The 13,550-nt window shown below is 42.8% G+C and overlaps 1 protein-coding gene and 1 pseudogene across 2 annotated transcripts in view; both read left to right on the top strand.

The window, feature by feature from the left end:
* Positions 1-13,550, top strand: part of ZFYVE9 (zinc finger FYVE-type containing 9) — a 167,226-nt gene that overhangs the window by 137,202 nt on the left and 16,474 nt on the right. The window lies entirely within an intron of this gene.
* LOC126012740 (uncharacterized) lies at positions 9,970-10,104 on the top strand (annotated as a pseudogene).

The raw sequence follows: 13,550 nt of genomic DNA, 5'->3' as shown, positions 1-13,550 counted from the left end.
AATCACTGCCAGGTTATTGATTTGTTTTGTTTTCTTTGAAGAAAAAAATCTTGGGGCCTTGCATGCAGAAGGACAATGGTTTGAATCCCGGCATCCCATATGGTTCCCCGAGCCTGCCGGGGGCGATTTTTGAGCGTAGAGCCAGGAGTAACCCCTGAATGATGCTGGGTGTTACCCAAAAAAAAAAAAAAACAAAAAACAAAAGAAAAAAAATCTTATGCCCTTAAAAAGTTATGTAATGTCACATAGTAAGCACTGTAATTTAAAAGATAAATTTTATTTTAAAACTTAGTGGATTTTTTTTATTACAATGATTGATTGAAATTTGTTTTTGGAAGGGTGAAACTCCTTATTTTTTTATTATTTCTTTCTTTATTCCTTTTCTTATCTTTTTTCTTCTAACTTCACTCAGGGTTTTTGTTTGTTTGTTTTGGTTTTTGGCTACACCCCATGGTGCTCAGGGGTTACTCCTGGCTCTATACTCAGAAATCACTCCTGGTAGGGGGCCGGAGTGGTGGCGCAAGCAGTAGGGCATTTTCCTTGCACATGCTGACCTAGGATGGACCCTGGTTTGATCCCTGGGAGTCCTATATGGTTCCCCAAGCCAGGAGCAATTTCTGAGTGCAGAGTCAGGAGTAACCCCTGAGAGTCAGCAGGTGTGGCCCAAAAACCAAAAAAAAAAAAAAAAAAAAAAAAAAAAAATAAAAATAAAAAGAAATCACTCCTGATAGGTTTGGGAGACCATATGGGATGCTTGCTGGGGTTTGAACCCAGGTTGGCCACGTACAAGGCAAATGCCCTACCTGCTTGCTATCATATCACTTAGCCCCTTTACTCACTCAGCATGTTACTCACTTTTTAATTTGCAGATTCAATAAAAATTTTGTGTTTGGCATGTATTTAGTATTATATATGCAAATGTATATTTAGTATTATATATGTAAATGTCCAGGGTTCAGCATTATTCTGTGAGAATAAGCTGTACTAAAAAGTTCTCCATGGCTTTTCCTTTTCCTTCCTTCCTTCCTTCCTTCCTTCCTTCCTTCCTTCCTTCCTTCCTTCCTTCCTTCCTTCCTTCCTTCCTTCCTTCCTTCCTTCCTTCCTTCCTTCCTTCCTTCCTTCCTTCCTTCCTTCCTCCCTCCCTCCCTCCCTCCCTCCCTCCCTCCCTCCCTCCATCCCTCCATCCCTCCATCCCTCCATCCCTCCATCCCTCCATCCCTCCCTCCCACCTTCCTCCTTCCTTCCTCCCTCCTTCCTTTCCTCCCTCCCTCCTTCCCTCCCTCCCTCCTTCCTTCCCTCCCCTCTTTCCCCCTCCCTTCCCTCCCTTTCCTTTCTTCCTCGCTCCCTCAACCTGCCTCTGCTCTGGGGTTTCTTCTGGCTCTGCACTCATAATCAATCCTGGTGGACTCAGAGAACTATATGGGATGCTGGGGATCTAACTTGGCCAGCAATGTGCAAGGCAAATGTCTTACTACTGTGTTATTGTTCTGGCCCCTCTTTATGGTTTTGTGTGGAGTGGATTAATGGCTAAAATGTGTATTTAATTTTTGTTCTGTAGCACAAGTAGTATTTTTTAACTATTAGGTTGTTTTATGCCTTGGAATATCAAACAGTAGTAGACAAGACTAGATCTAAATACTCAAACTATTTTGTTTGTTTTTGGGCCACCCAGTGATGCTCGGAAGTTATTCCTAGTAGGTTTGGGAGACCAAATGGTATGCTGGGAGTGAACCCAGGTTTGGCTTCATGTAAGGCAAGCTCCTGCCCTTCATACTGTATTTACTTTCTATTTAATTTTATTTTTATGTGGGAGGTATATGAGGACCACAACTACTGTGTTCAGAGACTATTTCTGGCTCTGTATTTAGGGGTCAGCCCCTGCAGTGCTCTGGAAACAATATAGTTTTAGAGTAAGCCAAATTCGGTGTTTTAATTCCTATAGCATATGACCCCAGAGAGTCAAGTTATTTTTTATAATTTGTGTCCTAAAGAATCTTAAAGTGACTCTGTTTGGGCAGGAGAGATAATACAGCAGGTGGGGCATTTGCTTTGGACTTGACCAATCTGGATTTGGTTCCCAACATCCTACGATACCCCAATCCTGCCTGCAGTAATTCCTAAGCAGAGAGCCAAGAGTAACCCCTCAGCACTGCTGGGTATGGCCCCAAAACAAGAAAGGGTCTCCACTTTGAAAACAATTTTTCCTACATATTTGAATCCTTAAATTTAATATCCATTTAAGAAATATTTCAAATAAGGCCGGATCTATAGCATAGCAAGTAGATTCTTTTTTTTTTGTTTGTTTTGTTTTTTGGGCCACACCCGGCAGTGCTCAGGGGTTACTCCTGGCTGTCTGGTCAGAAATAGCTCCTGGCAGGCACGGGGGACCACATGGGACACCGGGATTCGAACCAACCACCTTTGGTCCTGGGTTGGCTGCTTGCAAGGCAAACGCCGCTGTGCTATCTCTCTGGGCCCGCAAGTAGATTCTTGACCCGGTTCAATCCCTGACATCCCATATGGTCCCCAGTGTTCAGGAATGATTCTTGAGTGTAGAGCCAGGAGTAAGCCCTGAGCATTACCAGCCACAGCTCCAAAACAAAACAAATCTTAGGGGGCCGGAGTGATAACATAGCAGGTAGGTTGTTTGCCTGGCACATCGCTGACCCTGGCATCCCATATGTCCCCCAAGCACTGCCAGGAATGACCCCTGAGTGCAGAGCCAAGAGTAACTCATAAATACTACTGGGTGTGTCCACCCCCCAAATAAAAACAAAACAAACAACAAAAAAAGTAAAGACCATTTCAAATATATTCTGTGATATGAAAGACTAAGATGAGGGACCAGAGAGATAGCACAGCGGTATGGTGTTTGCTTTGCAAGAGGCCAATCCAGCACCAATGGTGGTTCGAATCCCTGCATTCCATATGGTCCCCTGTGCCTGCCAGGAGTGATTTCTGAGCAGAGAGCCAGGAGTAATCTCTGAGTGCCACCTGGTGTGGCCTAAAACCCAAAAACAGTTGAAAAAAAAAAAAAAAGAAATATTTGCCTTCTCAGTGTCTCGCAGTAAATGGTCATATGTCACCCCAAGTGCATAATATATGTTGTTATCCTTGCTGTCTTGTCTGCACATTAGTGCTTTTGATCTTGGAAATGGAATCTCGTTATAAATCAGTAAAAGCTGTGAGACCAACCCTCTAGTTATTTTAATATTAACTGAGTACGTTCTTGACAACAGCTGTCATTCATATAGTCAGTTATTCCCCTCCTAGGTTTAGGTTCAGAATCTCTTTTCAGACTGATTTGAAATTGCATTGAGTTTTCAGTAAATTTCACCAAATCATGTATCACTTATTTTCCTTATCTGATGTTGAAGATTGATTTCCCTTTTAATTCAGTTTTTGTTTCAACTTAGTTTAATTTTATCTTTCACAATCCTGGATAGTTGCAATCTTTTTTATTTAATAATTATATTTTTTATCATAAGTAGTTTAATTATTTGGACCATCCTGAATATACGATTTCTTTGAATTGCCAAAGAATTCTACTTTCCTCACTTTCCTTATAGTCTTTCTGATCATTTGCCCTTCTCAGTCCTCTTTTGATCTCTAACCTTTGCAGAAGCCAGCTTCTTGTTGATGCACACCTCTGCCTGCCTCTCACTCATTTTTTTTTACGTAGGAGCTTATATGATGTTTTCTTTCTTTTTTGGGGGGGAGGGGTAACACCCAGCATCACTCATGGTTGGTTCTGGCTCTGCACTTAGAAATTAATTCTAGGGCCCGGAGAGATAGCACAGCGGCGTTTGCCTTGCAAGCAGCCGATCCAGGACCAAAGGTGGTTGGTTCGAATCCCGGTGTCCCATATGGTCCCCCGTGCCTGCCAGGAGCTATTTCTGAGCAGACAGCCAGGAGTAACCCCTGAGCAACGCCAGGTGTGACCCAAAAACCAAAAAAAAAAAAAAAAGAAATTAATTCTAGGGGCCAGAGAGATAGCATGGAGGAAAGGTGTTTGCCTTGCATGGAGAAGGATGGTGGTTTGAATCCCGACATCCCATATCGTCCCCTGAACCTGCCAGGAGTAATTTCTGAGCATAGAGCCAGGAGTAACCCCTGAGCGCTGCCGGATGTGACCCCCCAAAAAAAAACAAAAACAAAAACAAAAGCAAAAAAGAAATTAATTCTAGCAGACCAGAATTATGGATGTGGGACACCATGATTGAACCTGGGTTAGCTGCCTGCAAAGCAAATGCCTTACCCGCTGTGCTATCATTCAGGCTCCTAGATGACATTTTCTTTTTTAGGGGGTGTTTCACACCGGCAGCACTCAGGGGTCACTCCTGGCTTTACGCTCAGAAATCGTTCCTGGCAGGCTTGGGGGACCATATGGGATTCCGAGATTCGAACCACTACCCTTCTATATGCAAGGCAAACGCCTTACCTCCTTGTTATCTCTTCAGCCCCTAGATGACATTTTCTTTTTCTTTTTTTTGGTTTTTGGGCCACACCCAGCGATGCTCAGGGGTTACTCCTGGCTGTCTGCTCAGAAATAGCTCCTGGCAGGCACGGGGGACTATATGGGACACCGGGATTCGAACCAACCACCTTTGGTCCTGGATCAGCTGCTTGCAAGGCAAACGCCGCTGTGCTATCTCTCTGGGCCCAAGATGATGTTTTCTTAACTAGACTTTTATTTAGCTGTCCCTGGGGTACCTATCCCTGTCAAGTGTCACTAGAATTTCTTTCATCCTTTGTGTGTAATATTCATTACTGTATCTGTGTTTTTCTTGTTTGGCTTTTGTTTCCTCTACTAGACATTTTTGTCTATCATGTTTACTGTTGTGTCATTTGATGACTACTACCTAGTACAGAGTCACAGTGCAAAAATGTATATGGAGCAAATACGTGAAACAGAATGTAGATCCAACTGCTTGAATCTAACTGCAAAAACTATAAGCTTACTAAAGTTTGAGAAGGAAGAGTATAATCTTGAAAGTTCCTCCATGTCTTATTGACCCCATGTCCTTTGCAGCTTGAGGGGCCTGGCTCATGAAGGCCTCATGTTGTAAATGTTCATGTGGATGTGAATGAATGCAAGAATGAAAATGGACAACAAGTGACAAGAGGCACTACAAAGACAAAATAGGACTTTAGTGAAAGGGAATAGACAGCCTGACAAAGGCCTCAAAGTCCCAAAGAGCCTGTCTGCCAAGAAAGAGGTTCTGGAAAACTAGGAGATGAAATTGTATAGACAGTTACATTTTCAAAGGAACATACTTCAAAAACTAGCCAAAAACTGGACTTTCATGTGATCATTTGAAAGACATTTTTATAGTTTTTTGAAGTAGGATAATGATGTAGTGATGTAGAATTGTAAAAAACTAACTTTGAGCAGCTATGTGAAAAACATGGGGAGAGGGGCCACTAAGGAAAGACTTTCACTAGGGCTTTTTAAAAATTTAATCATCATGATTATAGAATTGCCAAGTTATTGTATATATATGTGTGTGTGTGTGTGTGTGTGTGTGTGTGTGTGTGTGTGTGTGTGTGTGTATGTGTATACATACATACACACATAATTTTGGAATCACACCCAGCAATATTTGGTCTTACTCCTGGCTCTGTGCTCAGAGATCACTTCTGGCAGGCCATATGGGATGCTGGGAATTGAACCTTGGTTGGCTGTGTGCAACGTAATTGCACTAACCACTATACTATGCTATTGCTCCCACCAGAAAAATAAATTTCAGGTGTACAGTGTTCCAGGAGTGCCCACTTACCAGTGTCCCCAGGTTCTCTGGGGACATAAAGGGATATAAAGGATATGAAGAAAAGACTTTCTGAAGCCTGGAAATCTTGAAAAATATAGTATTCTTGAAAGCCACATGTAGGGCAATTATTCCTTAGAGGCTTATATGTAAGCTGATACTGAATCTTGGGTCTTTGTTACTTTAAGTATGTGGATTGGTATGGGGTTAGATTCTGGAAGAGTAAGGGTATATATGTTTATCTGTGTTATCTTATTCATATTTTGCTTGTTCAGGCCACACTCAGTGGTATTAGAGTTAAGGTTACTCCTAACTCTCCACTCAATAATTACTCCTGATGGTGCTTGGGAGACATGGGATTCCAGGATTGTCCCATGCAGGTACCCTACCATCTGTATTATCTCTTCGGTTCTATGTTTAAAGCTTAAAGTTTAAAACCAGTCTATGTTTAAAGCTTAAACAGTAAGGACCTTAAGTATAGGGTGATTGTTCAACTGAGGTTAATAGGTAAATTTAGGCCAAGATTTTGGATATTCTAAGGATATGGATTGGATAAGGTTTAGGTTTGGGATTCTGGTAATGTAAAGATATGTATTTTCCTATGTTTAAAGTTGAAAACAAAGATTATATAGGTCAATTATTCATTGAGGTAATAGGTAAAGTTAGTCCAAACCTTTGGTAAGGGTTATTATAAGGATATGGATTGGATTAAGATTAGGGGTAGGGGCTGGAGCGATAGCATGCCTTGCATGCAGCCAACACTGGACTGACCCGGATTTGATCCCCAGCATCCCATATGGTCCCCCGAGCCTGCCAGGATGGATTTCTGAGTGCAGAGCCAGGAGGAACTCCTGAGCAACACAGGGTATGGCACAAAAACAAAAACCAAAAAAATACCAAAAAAAGATTAGGGTTAGGGTAAGAATATAGGCCTGGCTATATTCAAAATTGAAAACAAAAGTGAAGTATAGGGTGATTGTTCAGTTGAGATAAATTTAGACCCAGTCTTTGGTAAGGGTTTACTCTAACCAAGTAATTTATTCTGATGATGTAAATTGGATTAGTCTTAGAGTTTGGGTTAGACTAGCTTTCTACTAAAGTAAGGCTATAGATTTGGCTATGATTTAGTTAAAAATGAATGTTAATTATAGTTCTGTTGTTCAATTGATGCTAACTTGTGTGCTAACTTGGGTATGGGTTGCTGTAGGAAGTGGATTGGATTAGTTAGGGTTAGGGTTCTCTTAGAGAAAGAGTATAATTTGACTATGTTTTTAGTTGAAAGGACAATTGCTTGCTTGAGGCTAATAGGTAAGTTTGTTTTGTAAGTGGCAGACCAGATTTAATCCCCAGCATTGTATATGGTACCCCAGGCACTGTCCATGGTGATCCCCAAGTGTTAAACATTGCCAGGTGCATCCCACCAAATAATAAAGTAAACAAACAAAAAATACTTATTGAGTTTTAATTTCAATTAGGACTAGAGAGATAATACAGCAAGTAGGACACTTGCCACTTGCCTTGCACAAGGCCGACCTAGGTTTGATTCCCAGCATCCCAGATGGTTTCCTGAGCCCACTAGGAGTTATCCCTGAATGCCAAGCCAGGAGTAACCCCTGAGTACTGTCAATTGTAACTAAAAAATGAAAACAAAAAAATTCTTGCTAAAGTAGTTTAAAATTCAGAACATTTAAAAGATCTAGAGAAGGGGCCTAAGAGATGGCATGGAGGTAAGGCGTTTGGCTTGCATGCAGAAGAATGGTGGTTCGAATCCTAGCATCTCATATGGTCCCCCAAGCCTGCCAGGAGTGACTTCTGAGTGTAGAGCCAGGAGTAACCCCTGAGTGCTGTTGGGTCTGACCCCAATACAAACAAACAAAAAGATCTAGAGCAGGGGTCTCAAACTCAGTTTACCTGGGGGCTGCAGGAGGCAAAGTCGGGGTGATCCTTGAGTGCAAAGTCAGTAATAAGCCTTGAACATTGATGGGTGTGACCCAAACAACTAAAACAAAACAAAACAAAAAAAGATTCCTCTAGGGCAGAGCCACAAAATGTTGTATGGAGGGCCACAAACGGCCCTCGAGCCTAGAGTTTGAGACCCCTGATCTAGAGAAATATGACAGAGGGTAAAGCATTTGTTTTGCATGCTGTTAGGTCTGAAACAGTAGTTAGAATCCTGTGATCTGTGAGCACCAACAGGAGTAGTGGTATACCGAAGCACTGCCAAGGTGAGGCCCTGAAAATATTAAAAAAAAAAAAAAAAAGACCAGAAAGCTAGTACAATGGGGCAAGGTGTTTGTTTTGCATGTAGTCAACCTAGGTTTGATCTCTAGCATGCTCTCAAGATGTGGCTCAGAATCCCCAAAATATATTAATAAAGTTAAAATAAATAAAAATTGGGGCCGGAGAGATAGGACAACTGTAGGGTGTTTGCTTTGCAAGTGGCCGACTCAGGACCTATGATGGTTTGAATCCCAGAATATCATATGGTCCCCCGTGCCTGCCAGGAGCGATTTCTGAGCACAGAGCCAGGAGTAGCCCCTGAGTGCTGCTGGGTGTAACCCAAAAACCAAAAAATAAGTAAATAAAAATTAATAGTGATTATTTCTAGAAATGCAGTGGATATTTAATATTCATGTCACTGAAAGAATAGGCACAAGTGAAAAGAAATAATGTCTTACCACCCTTCACCAAAGCCAATGGAGTAGTTTTCATTGATTGTGATGAAAGAAACTATGAAATCAAACTTCTGTACAGTTCCCCATCATTTATAACATCAGTGGAATACCCTTTAATATTCTTTCCACTCTAGGATTCTAAAATAGGAGTTTTAGTTTATTTCAATTCAAAGCTACATAGATATCTTCAGAGCAATGTGAAATTACAAAAGCATAATTTTAAAGATTCTTTATAGTTCTATCAAAAGCAGATGGCCCTAAAACCTCCTGGAGAAATGCTTTATATTTTTGGCCTTCAAGGAATACATTACCGAGCCCCCCCACTTTAGGGGAAGAGGAGTTGATTATCTATTTTCAAAAGGATTGAAAGGAATTGGTGGAAGGTGCCCTGGAGAAGACTGAGGAAGGTGGTGATCCTCCTGTTGATCACGGTATAAAAGCTCTTCAGGCAACAGTACTTCACTGATGATGAAAAAAATGGAAATGAAAGGATCTCCAAGAAGAAGCCAGCCCTTGGCTGCTGTAACTCCACTGACTGCAGCCATTGGTCCCTGTTGAGCTCAGTACTATCCTTGTTCCTAGTCTCCACATGTATGCTGACAAGAATGACAGACGACTCTTCACCCAGCCCTGCATTATTATTCCATGCCCTGCAGAATTATTCCTTTTGCCTAGTATTTAGAGCCTTGCTGTTTAGGCTCTGAGACACAAGAAGTCCTGAACTCCTAGGATGTCCCTTCTTTTATCTAGGCTTTTTTCTTTTATCTAGTTTTATATTTATTTATGTATTTCGTTTTGGAGGGGAGGACTACATCTGACTGTGCTGAGTTTGTTCCCAGTGCTGCTCTATGCTCAGGGATCACTCCCAGTGGGGCTCAAGGGATCCTTTCTAGAGGCACTGGGGGTCACACCCTGGTTTGCTGCATACATGGCAATTTCTGTCTCTAGCACACTGTCAACTTTTTTTTAACCTTGAGATGTTGTGGCATTAATTCAGAGATACATAGATGGGTGTTTGTAACTTCTCACCATTCTTTCAACAAAACTGTATTATAATTGGCTTTTATGATTTTTGTTTGTTTGAGGGCCACAACTGATGGTGATGTGCCTCCTCTCCCCCTGCAGATCCTTTTGGGGGAATGTTCCTCATAGCAACCCAATGAGCTCAGGGGCACATGATCTGGGGCATCAAATATGGGTCTCCTGCTTCCAAAGCATGTACAAGAGCCTATTCCTTCGGCCTTGGCTCATTTGATTTTTATGGGCGCTTTGACTGCGGGAGGGGCACAGAAAGATAAGCTCCAGCTTGGACTCACTTGAAATGCTCCAGTGTTGTTTTTTGTGATAATAACCATCTGCAGCAGCTCAGTTCCCTGGCTCACAGGTTTTGTCCCCTAGTGCGCACACTTGCCAACAAGGTTGTTTCCCTTTCCTTGCCCAGTGTGTCATTGTCCTTGTCATGGGCACTCATTTGAGAGCTCTAAAGAAGGCTCCACACTCCATGATCTCTTCAGAAGTACTGTGCCATACTTACTTGGCAGGGGAGATACCATGATCATGAAGGTGGTTTCCCCAGGGTGAGGCTTATCCATTGCACTCCGGATGTGCTGACCCCTGCGATTTCCCCCAAACGTGGGGAAACTCGACTTTGTTTAAAAAGTAAAAAAAAAGGGGGGGGGCCCCCCCGGTGAGCTGGCGCTCAAGAGGTAAGGTGTCTGCCTTGTGAGCGCTAGCCAAGGAAGGACCGCGGTTCGATCCCCCGGGCATTCCATATGGTCCTCCCAAGCCAGGGGCAATTTCTGAGCGCTTAGCCAAGAGTAACCCCTGAGCATCAAATGAGTGTGGCCCGAAAAACCAAAAAAAAAAAAAAAAAATAGAAAAAGAAAAAGAAAATATAAGTACTGTGCCGAATTTATTTGCCTGCCTTGTTAGGTTGCTTAATGATTATACAAGCAGAGTGGAGAGCACAAGTATACACCTTTTGCTTCACAATTAATTAGCACTTGGTATGTATTTGGTGTATTCTGAGCACTGTATAAAGATTTGTTTTATTCTCCTAACTGTAAAGTCATTTCATTATCATCCCACTTTTTATATAGAAGACACAGAGAAATGGGCATACAGATAAATCAAGTTACTTGGGGCCAGAGCGGTGGTGGTGAGGTGTAGCAGGTCAGCCCCTGAAAGGTGACCTGATGGAGGGATGGAGAATGAGGCCCTTTTCTTCCAGCTCGGAGGAGCACGCGTCTGCCACCCTGTCTAGCCCACGGTTCTGAGGTGAAACGCGCGGGTAAACAGCTCGCAGACAATCAGGCTCGTGGAAATATTTGCTTCATTCGGATGGACAAAACTGAAGTCCAAAGACTCAGATTCAGTCCCAGCCAGCAAAAGCCTCTGGGCCTTCCACAGACTCCTGTTTTTATACTCCAGAATCAGGTCCCACCAATGGTGGGATCAGATACCAACAAATGGTGAAAGCAGGAATCAGGTCCTACCCTAGGGTGGGGGCAGAATGCCAGGTCAACCCTAGGGTAGGGCACAATCACCCTACATCAGTTTAGGGTGAGCAACATAGTAATCCCCCAAAATATTTACATACACAACAGTGAGGCATTTGTTTGACTTACACGCGCTAACCTAGGATGGACACTGTCCGATCTCCAAGCGTCCCATATGATCCCCCAAGCCAGGAGCAATTTCTGAGCACATAGCCAGGAGTAACCCCCGAGTGTCAACCGGGGGTGGCCCAGTGACAACAACAACAAAAAATGGTACATGCTCAGTGACATATAGCTAGTTAACAAAGTAAGAAAGCAGCATTCAGTCCCAGATAACACATGCCATTTGCACGAAGTACCATCTGGCAAGCACTGCTGAGCAATCCCCAGATGTACTTAGTTAGGTTTCAGTAAGCACCGTGAAGAGGGGTGTAACACCACCGCAACACTGTTAAATATCAACAGTCATAAATTGCAAGCCTCTGCATGTGTGTGATGGTAAGTTAGGGTCCTGAGTCCCCTGCAGCTAAAGGCGAGCAAGTCTAAGTAAGCACCTCAGCTGAGTGAGTGAACTCCAAAATCTGATGATAGGTCAACCCTCTGACAAGTGGGTGTGAAGTCTTGGTCATGCAGTCAAGGGGTTGGAATAAAGGGAAGAAAGGGGGAAGGAGGAAAAGGCAGGGTTGAAATGCCAGTTGTCTTGACTTGAAACTTGGCTACTAATCCAAATCCAAGGCTGACTGTGGATGATGGTGTGAGAAATACAAAGAAATTCAAAGGAAACAGCAGTCACATTAGTATCTAATAGAAATTAGGAATGCTACATGCAGAAACTGGTGTTTTTTACTAAAGCCTCATAAGTTTAGCGTAGAGCTAGAGAGGGGGCTTCAGGTGCTTGGATATAGGAGAAGAAAAGTGAGACTAAATAAGAGATAGCAGAAACTTAGAGCTGGGAAATGGCACTGCCTACGGAAATAGCCCTGGTAGCAGCCCAAGAAAGCTGGGCCGAGTCGAGAACTTAGGAAGCTTGTGTGTTTTTGTTTGTTTGTTTGTTTTTGTTTTGGGGCCACACCCAGTGACGGTCAGGGGTTACTCCTGGCTATGCACTCAGAAATCACTCATGGCTTGGGAGACCATATGGGATGCTGGGGATCAAACCTGGGTCTGTCCCAGGTCAGCCACGTGCAAACGCCCTACCTACCTGCTATGCTATCACTCCAGCCCCAAGGCTTGTGATTTTCTTTCTTCTTTCTTTTCTTTCTTTCTTTTTCTTTCTTTCTTTCTTTCTTTCTTTCTTTCTTTCTTTCTTTCTTTCTTTCTTTCTTTCTTTCTTTCTTTCTTTCTTTCTCTTTCTTCTTCTTTCTTCTTTCTTTCTCTTTCTTTTTTCTTTCTCTTTCTTCTTTCTTTCTTTCTTCTTACTTTCTTTCTTTCTTTCTTTCTATCTTTGTTTCTTCTCTTTCTTTCTTTCTTTCTTTCTCTTTTTTTTTTTTTTTTTTTTGGTTTTTTGGGTCACACCCAGCAGCACTCAGGGGTTACTCCTGGCTTCATGCTCAGAAATCGCTCCTGGCAGGCTCGGGGACCATATGGACCCCGGGATTCGAACCGATGACCTTCTGCATGAAAGGCAAACACCTTACCTCCATGCTATCTCTCCGGCCCCTCTTTCTTTCTTTCTTTCTTATCTTTCTTTCTTTCTTTTTCTCTTTCTTTCTTTCTTTTTCTTTCTTTCTTTCTTTCTTTCTTTCTTTCTTTCCTTTTTCTTTCTTCTTTCTTTCTTTCTTTCTTTCTTTCTCTTTCTTTTCTTTCTTTCTTTTCTTTCTTTTCTTTCTTTCTTTCTTTCTTTTCTTTCTCTTTTCGGCCACACCCTGTCATGCTCAGGGTTACTCCTGGCTATGCGCTCAGAAGTTGCTCCCTGGCTTCTGGGGGACCATATGGGGCACCGGGGATCGAACCGCGGTCCGTCCTAGGCTAGCGCAGGCAAGGCAGGCACCTTACCTCCAGCGCCACCGCGCCCGCCCTTTTTTTCTTTTCTTTTTTCTTTCTTTCTTTCTTCTTTCTTTCTTTCTTTCTTTCTTTCTTTTTCTTTCTTTCTTTCTTTCTTTCTTTCTTTCTTTCTTTCTTTCTTTCTTTCTTTCTTCTTCTTCTTCTTCTTCCTTCTTCCTTCCTTTCTTCTTCTTTCCTTCCTCCTTCCTTCCTTCCTTCCTTCCTTCCTTCCTTCCTTCCTTCCTTCCTTCCTTCCTTCCTTCCTTCCTTCCTTCCTCCTTCCTTCCTCCTCCCTCCCTCCTCCCTCCCTCCCTCCCTCCCTCCCTCCCTCCTCCCTCCCTCCCTCCCTCCCTCCTCCTTCTTTCTTTCTTTCTTTCTTTCTTTCTTTCTTTCTTTCTTTCTTTCTTTCTTTCTTTCTTTCTTTCTTTTCTTTCTTTCTTTCTCTCTCTCTTCTCTCTGTCTTTCTTTCTCTCTCTCTCTCTCTTTCTTTTTTTGGGCCACACCCAGTGACTCTCAGGGGTCACTCCTGGTTATGCACTCAGAAATCGCCCCTGGCTTGGAGGACCATATGGGATGCTGGGGGATCGAACCGGTGTTTGTCCTAGGCAGATGCCTTATGGCTTGCA

This window comes from Suncus etruscus, chromosome 6, assembly GCF_024139225.1.
Source record: "Suncus etruscus isolate mSunEtr1 chromosome 6, mSunEtr1.pri.cur, whole genome shotgun sequence".
In the NCBI taxonomy this organism is placed as follows: domain Eukaryota; kingdom Metazoa; phylum Chordata; class Mammalia; order Eulipotyphla; family Soricidae; genus Suncus; species Suncus etruscus.
Note: the sequence above shows the minus strand (reverse complement) of the source record. Positions and strands in the feature narration are given on the sequence as shown.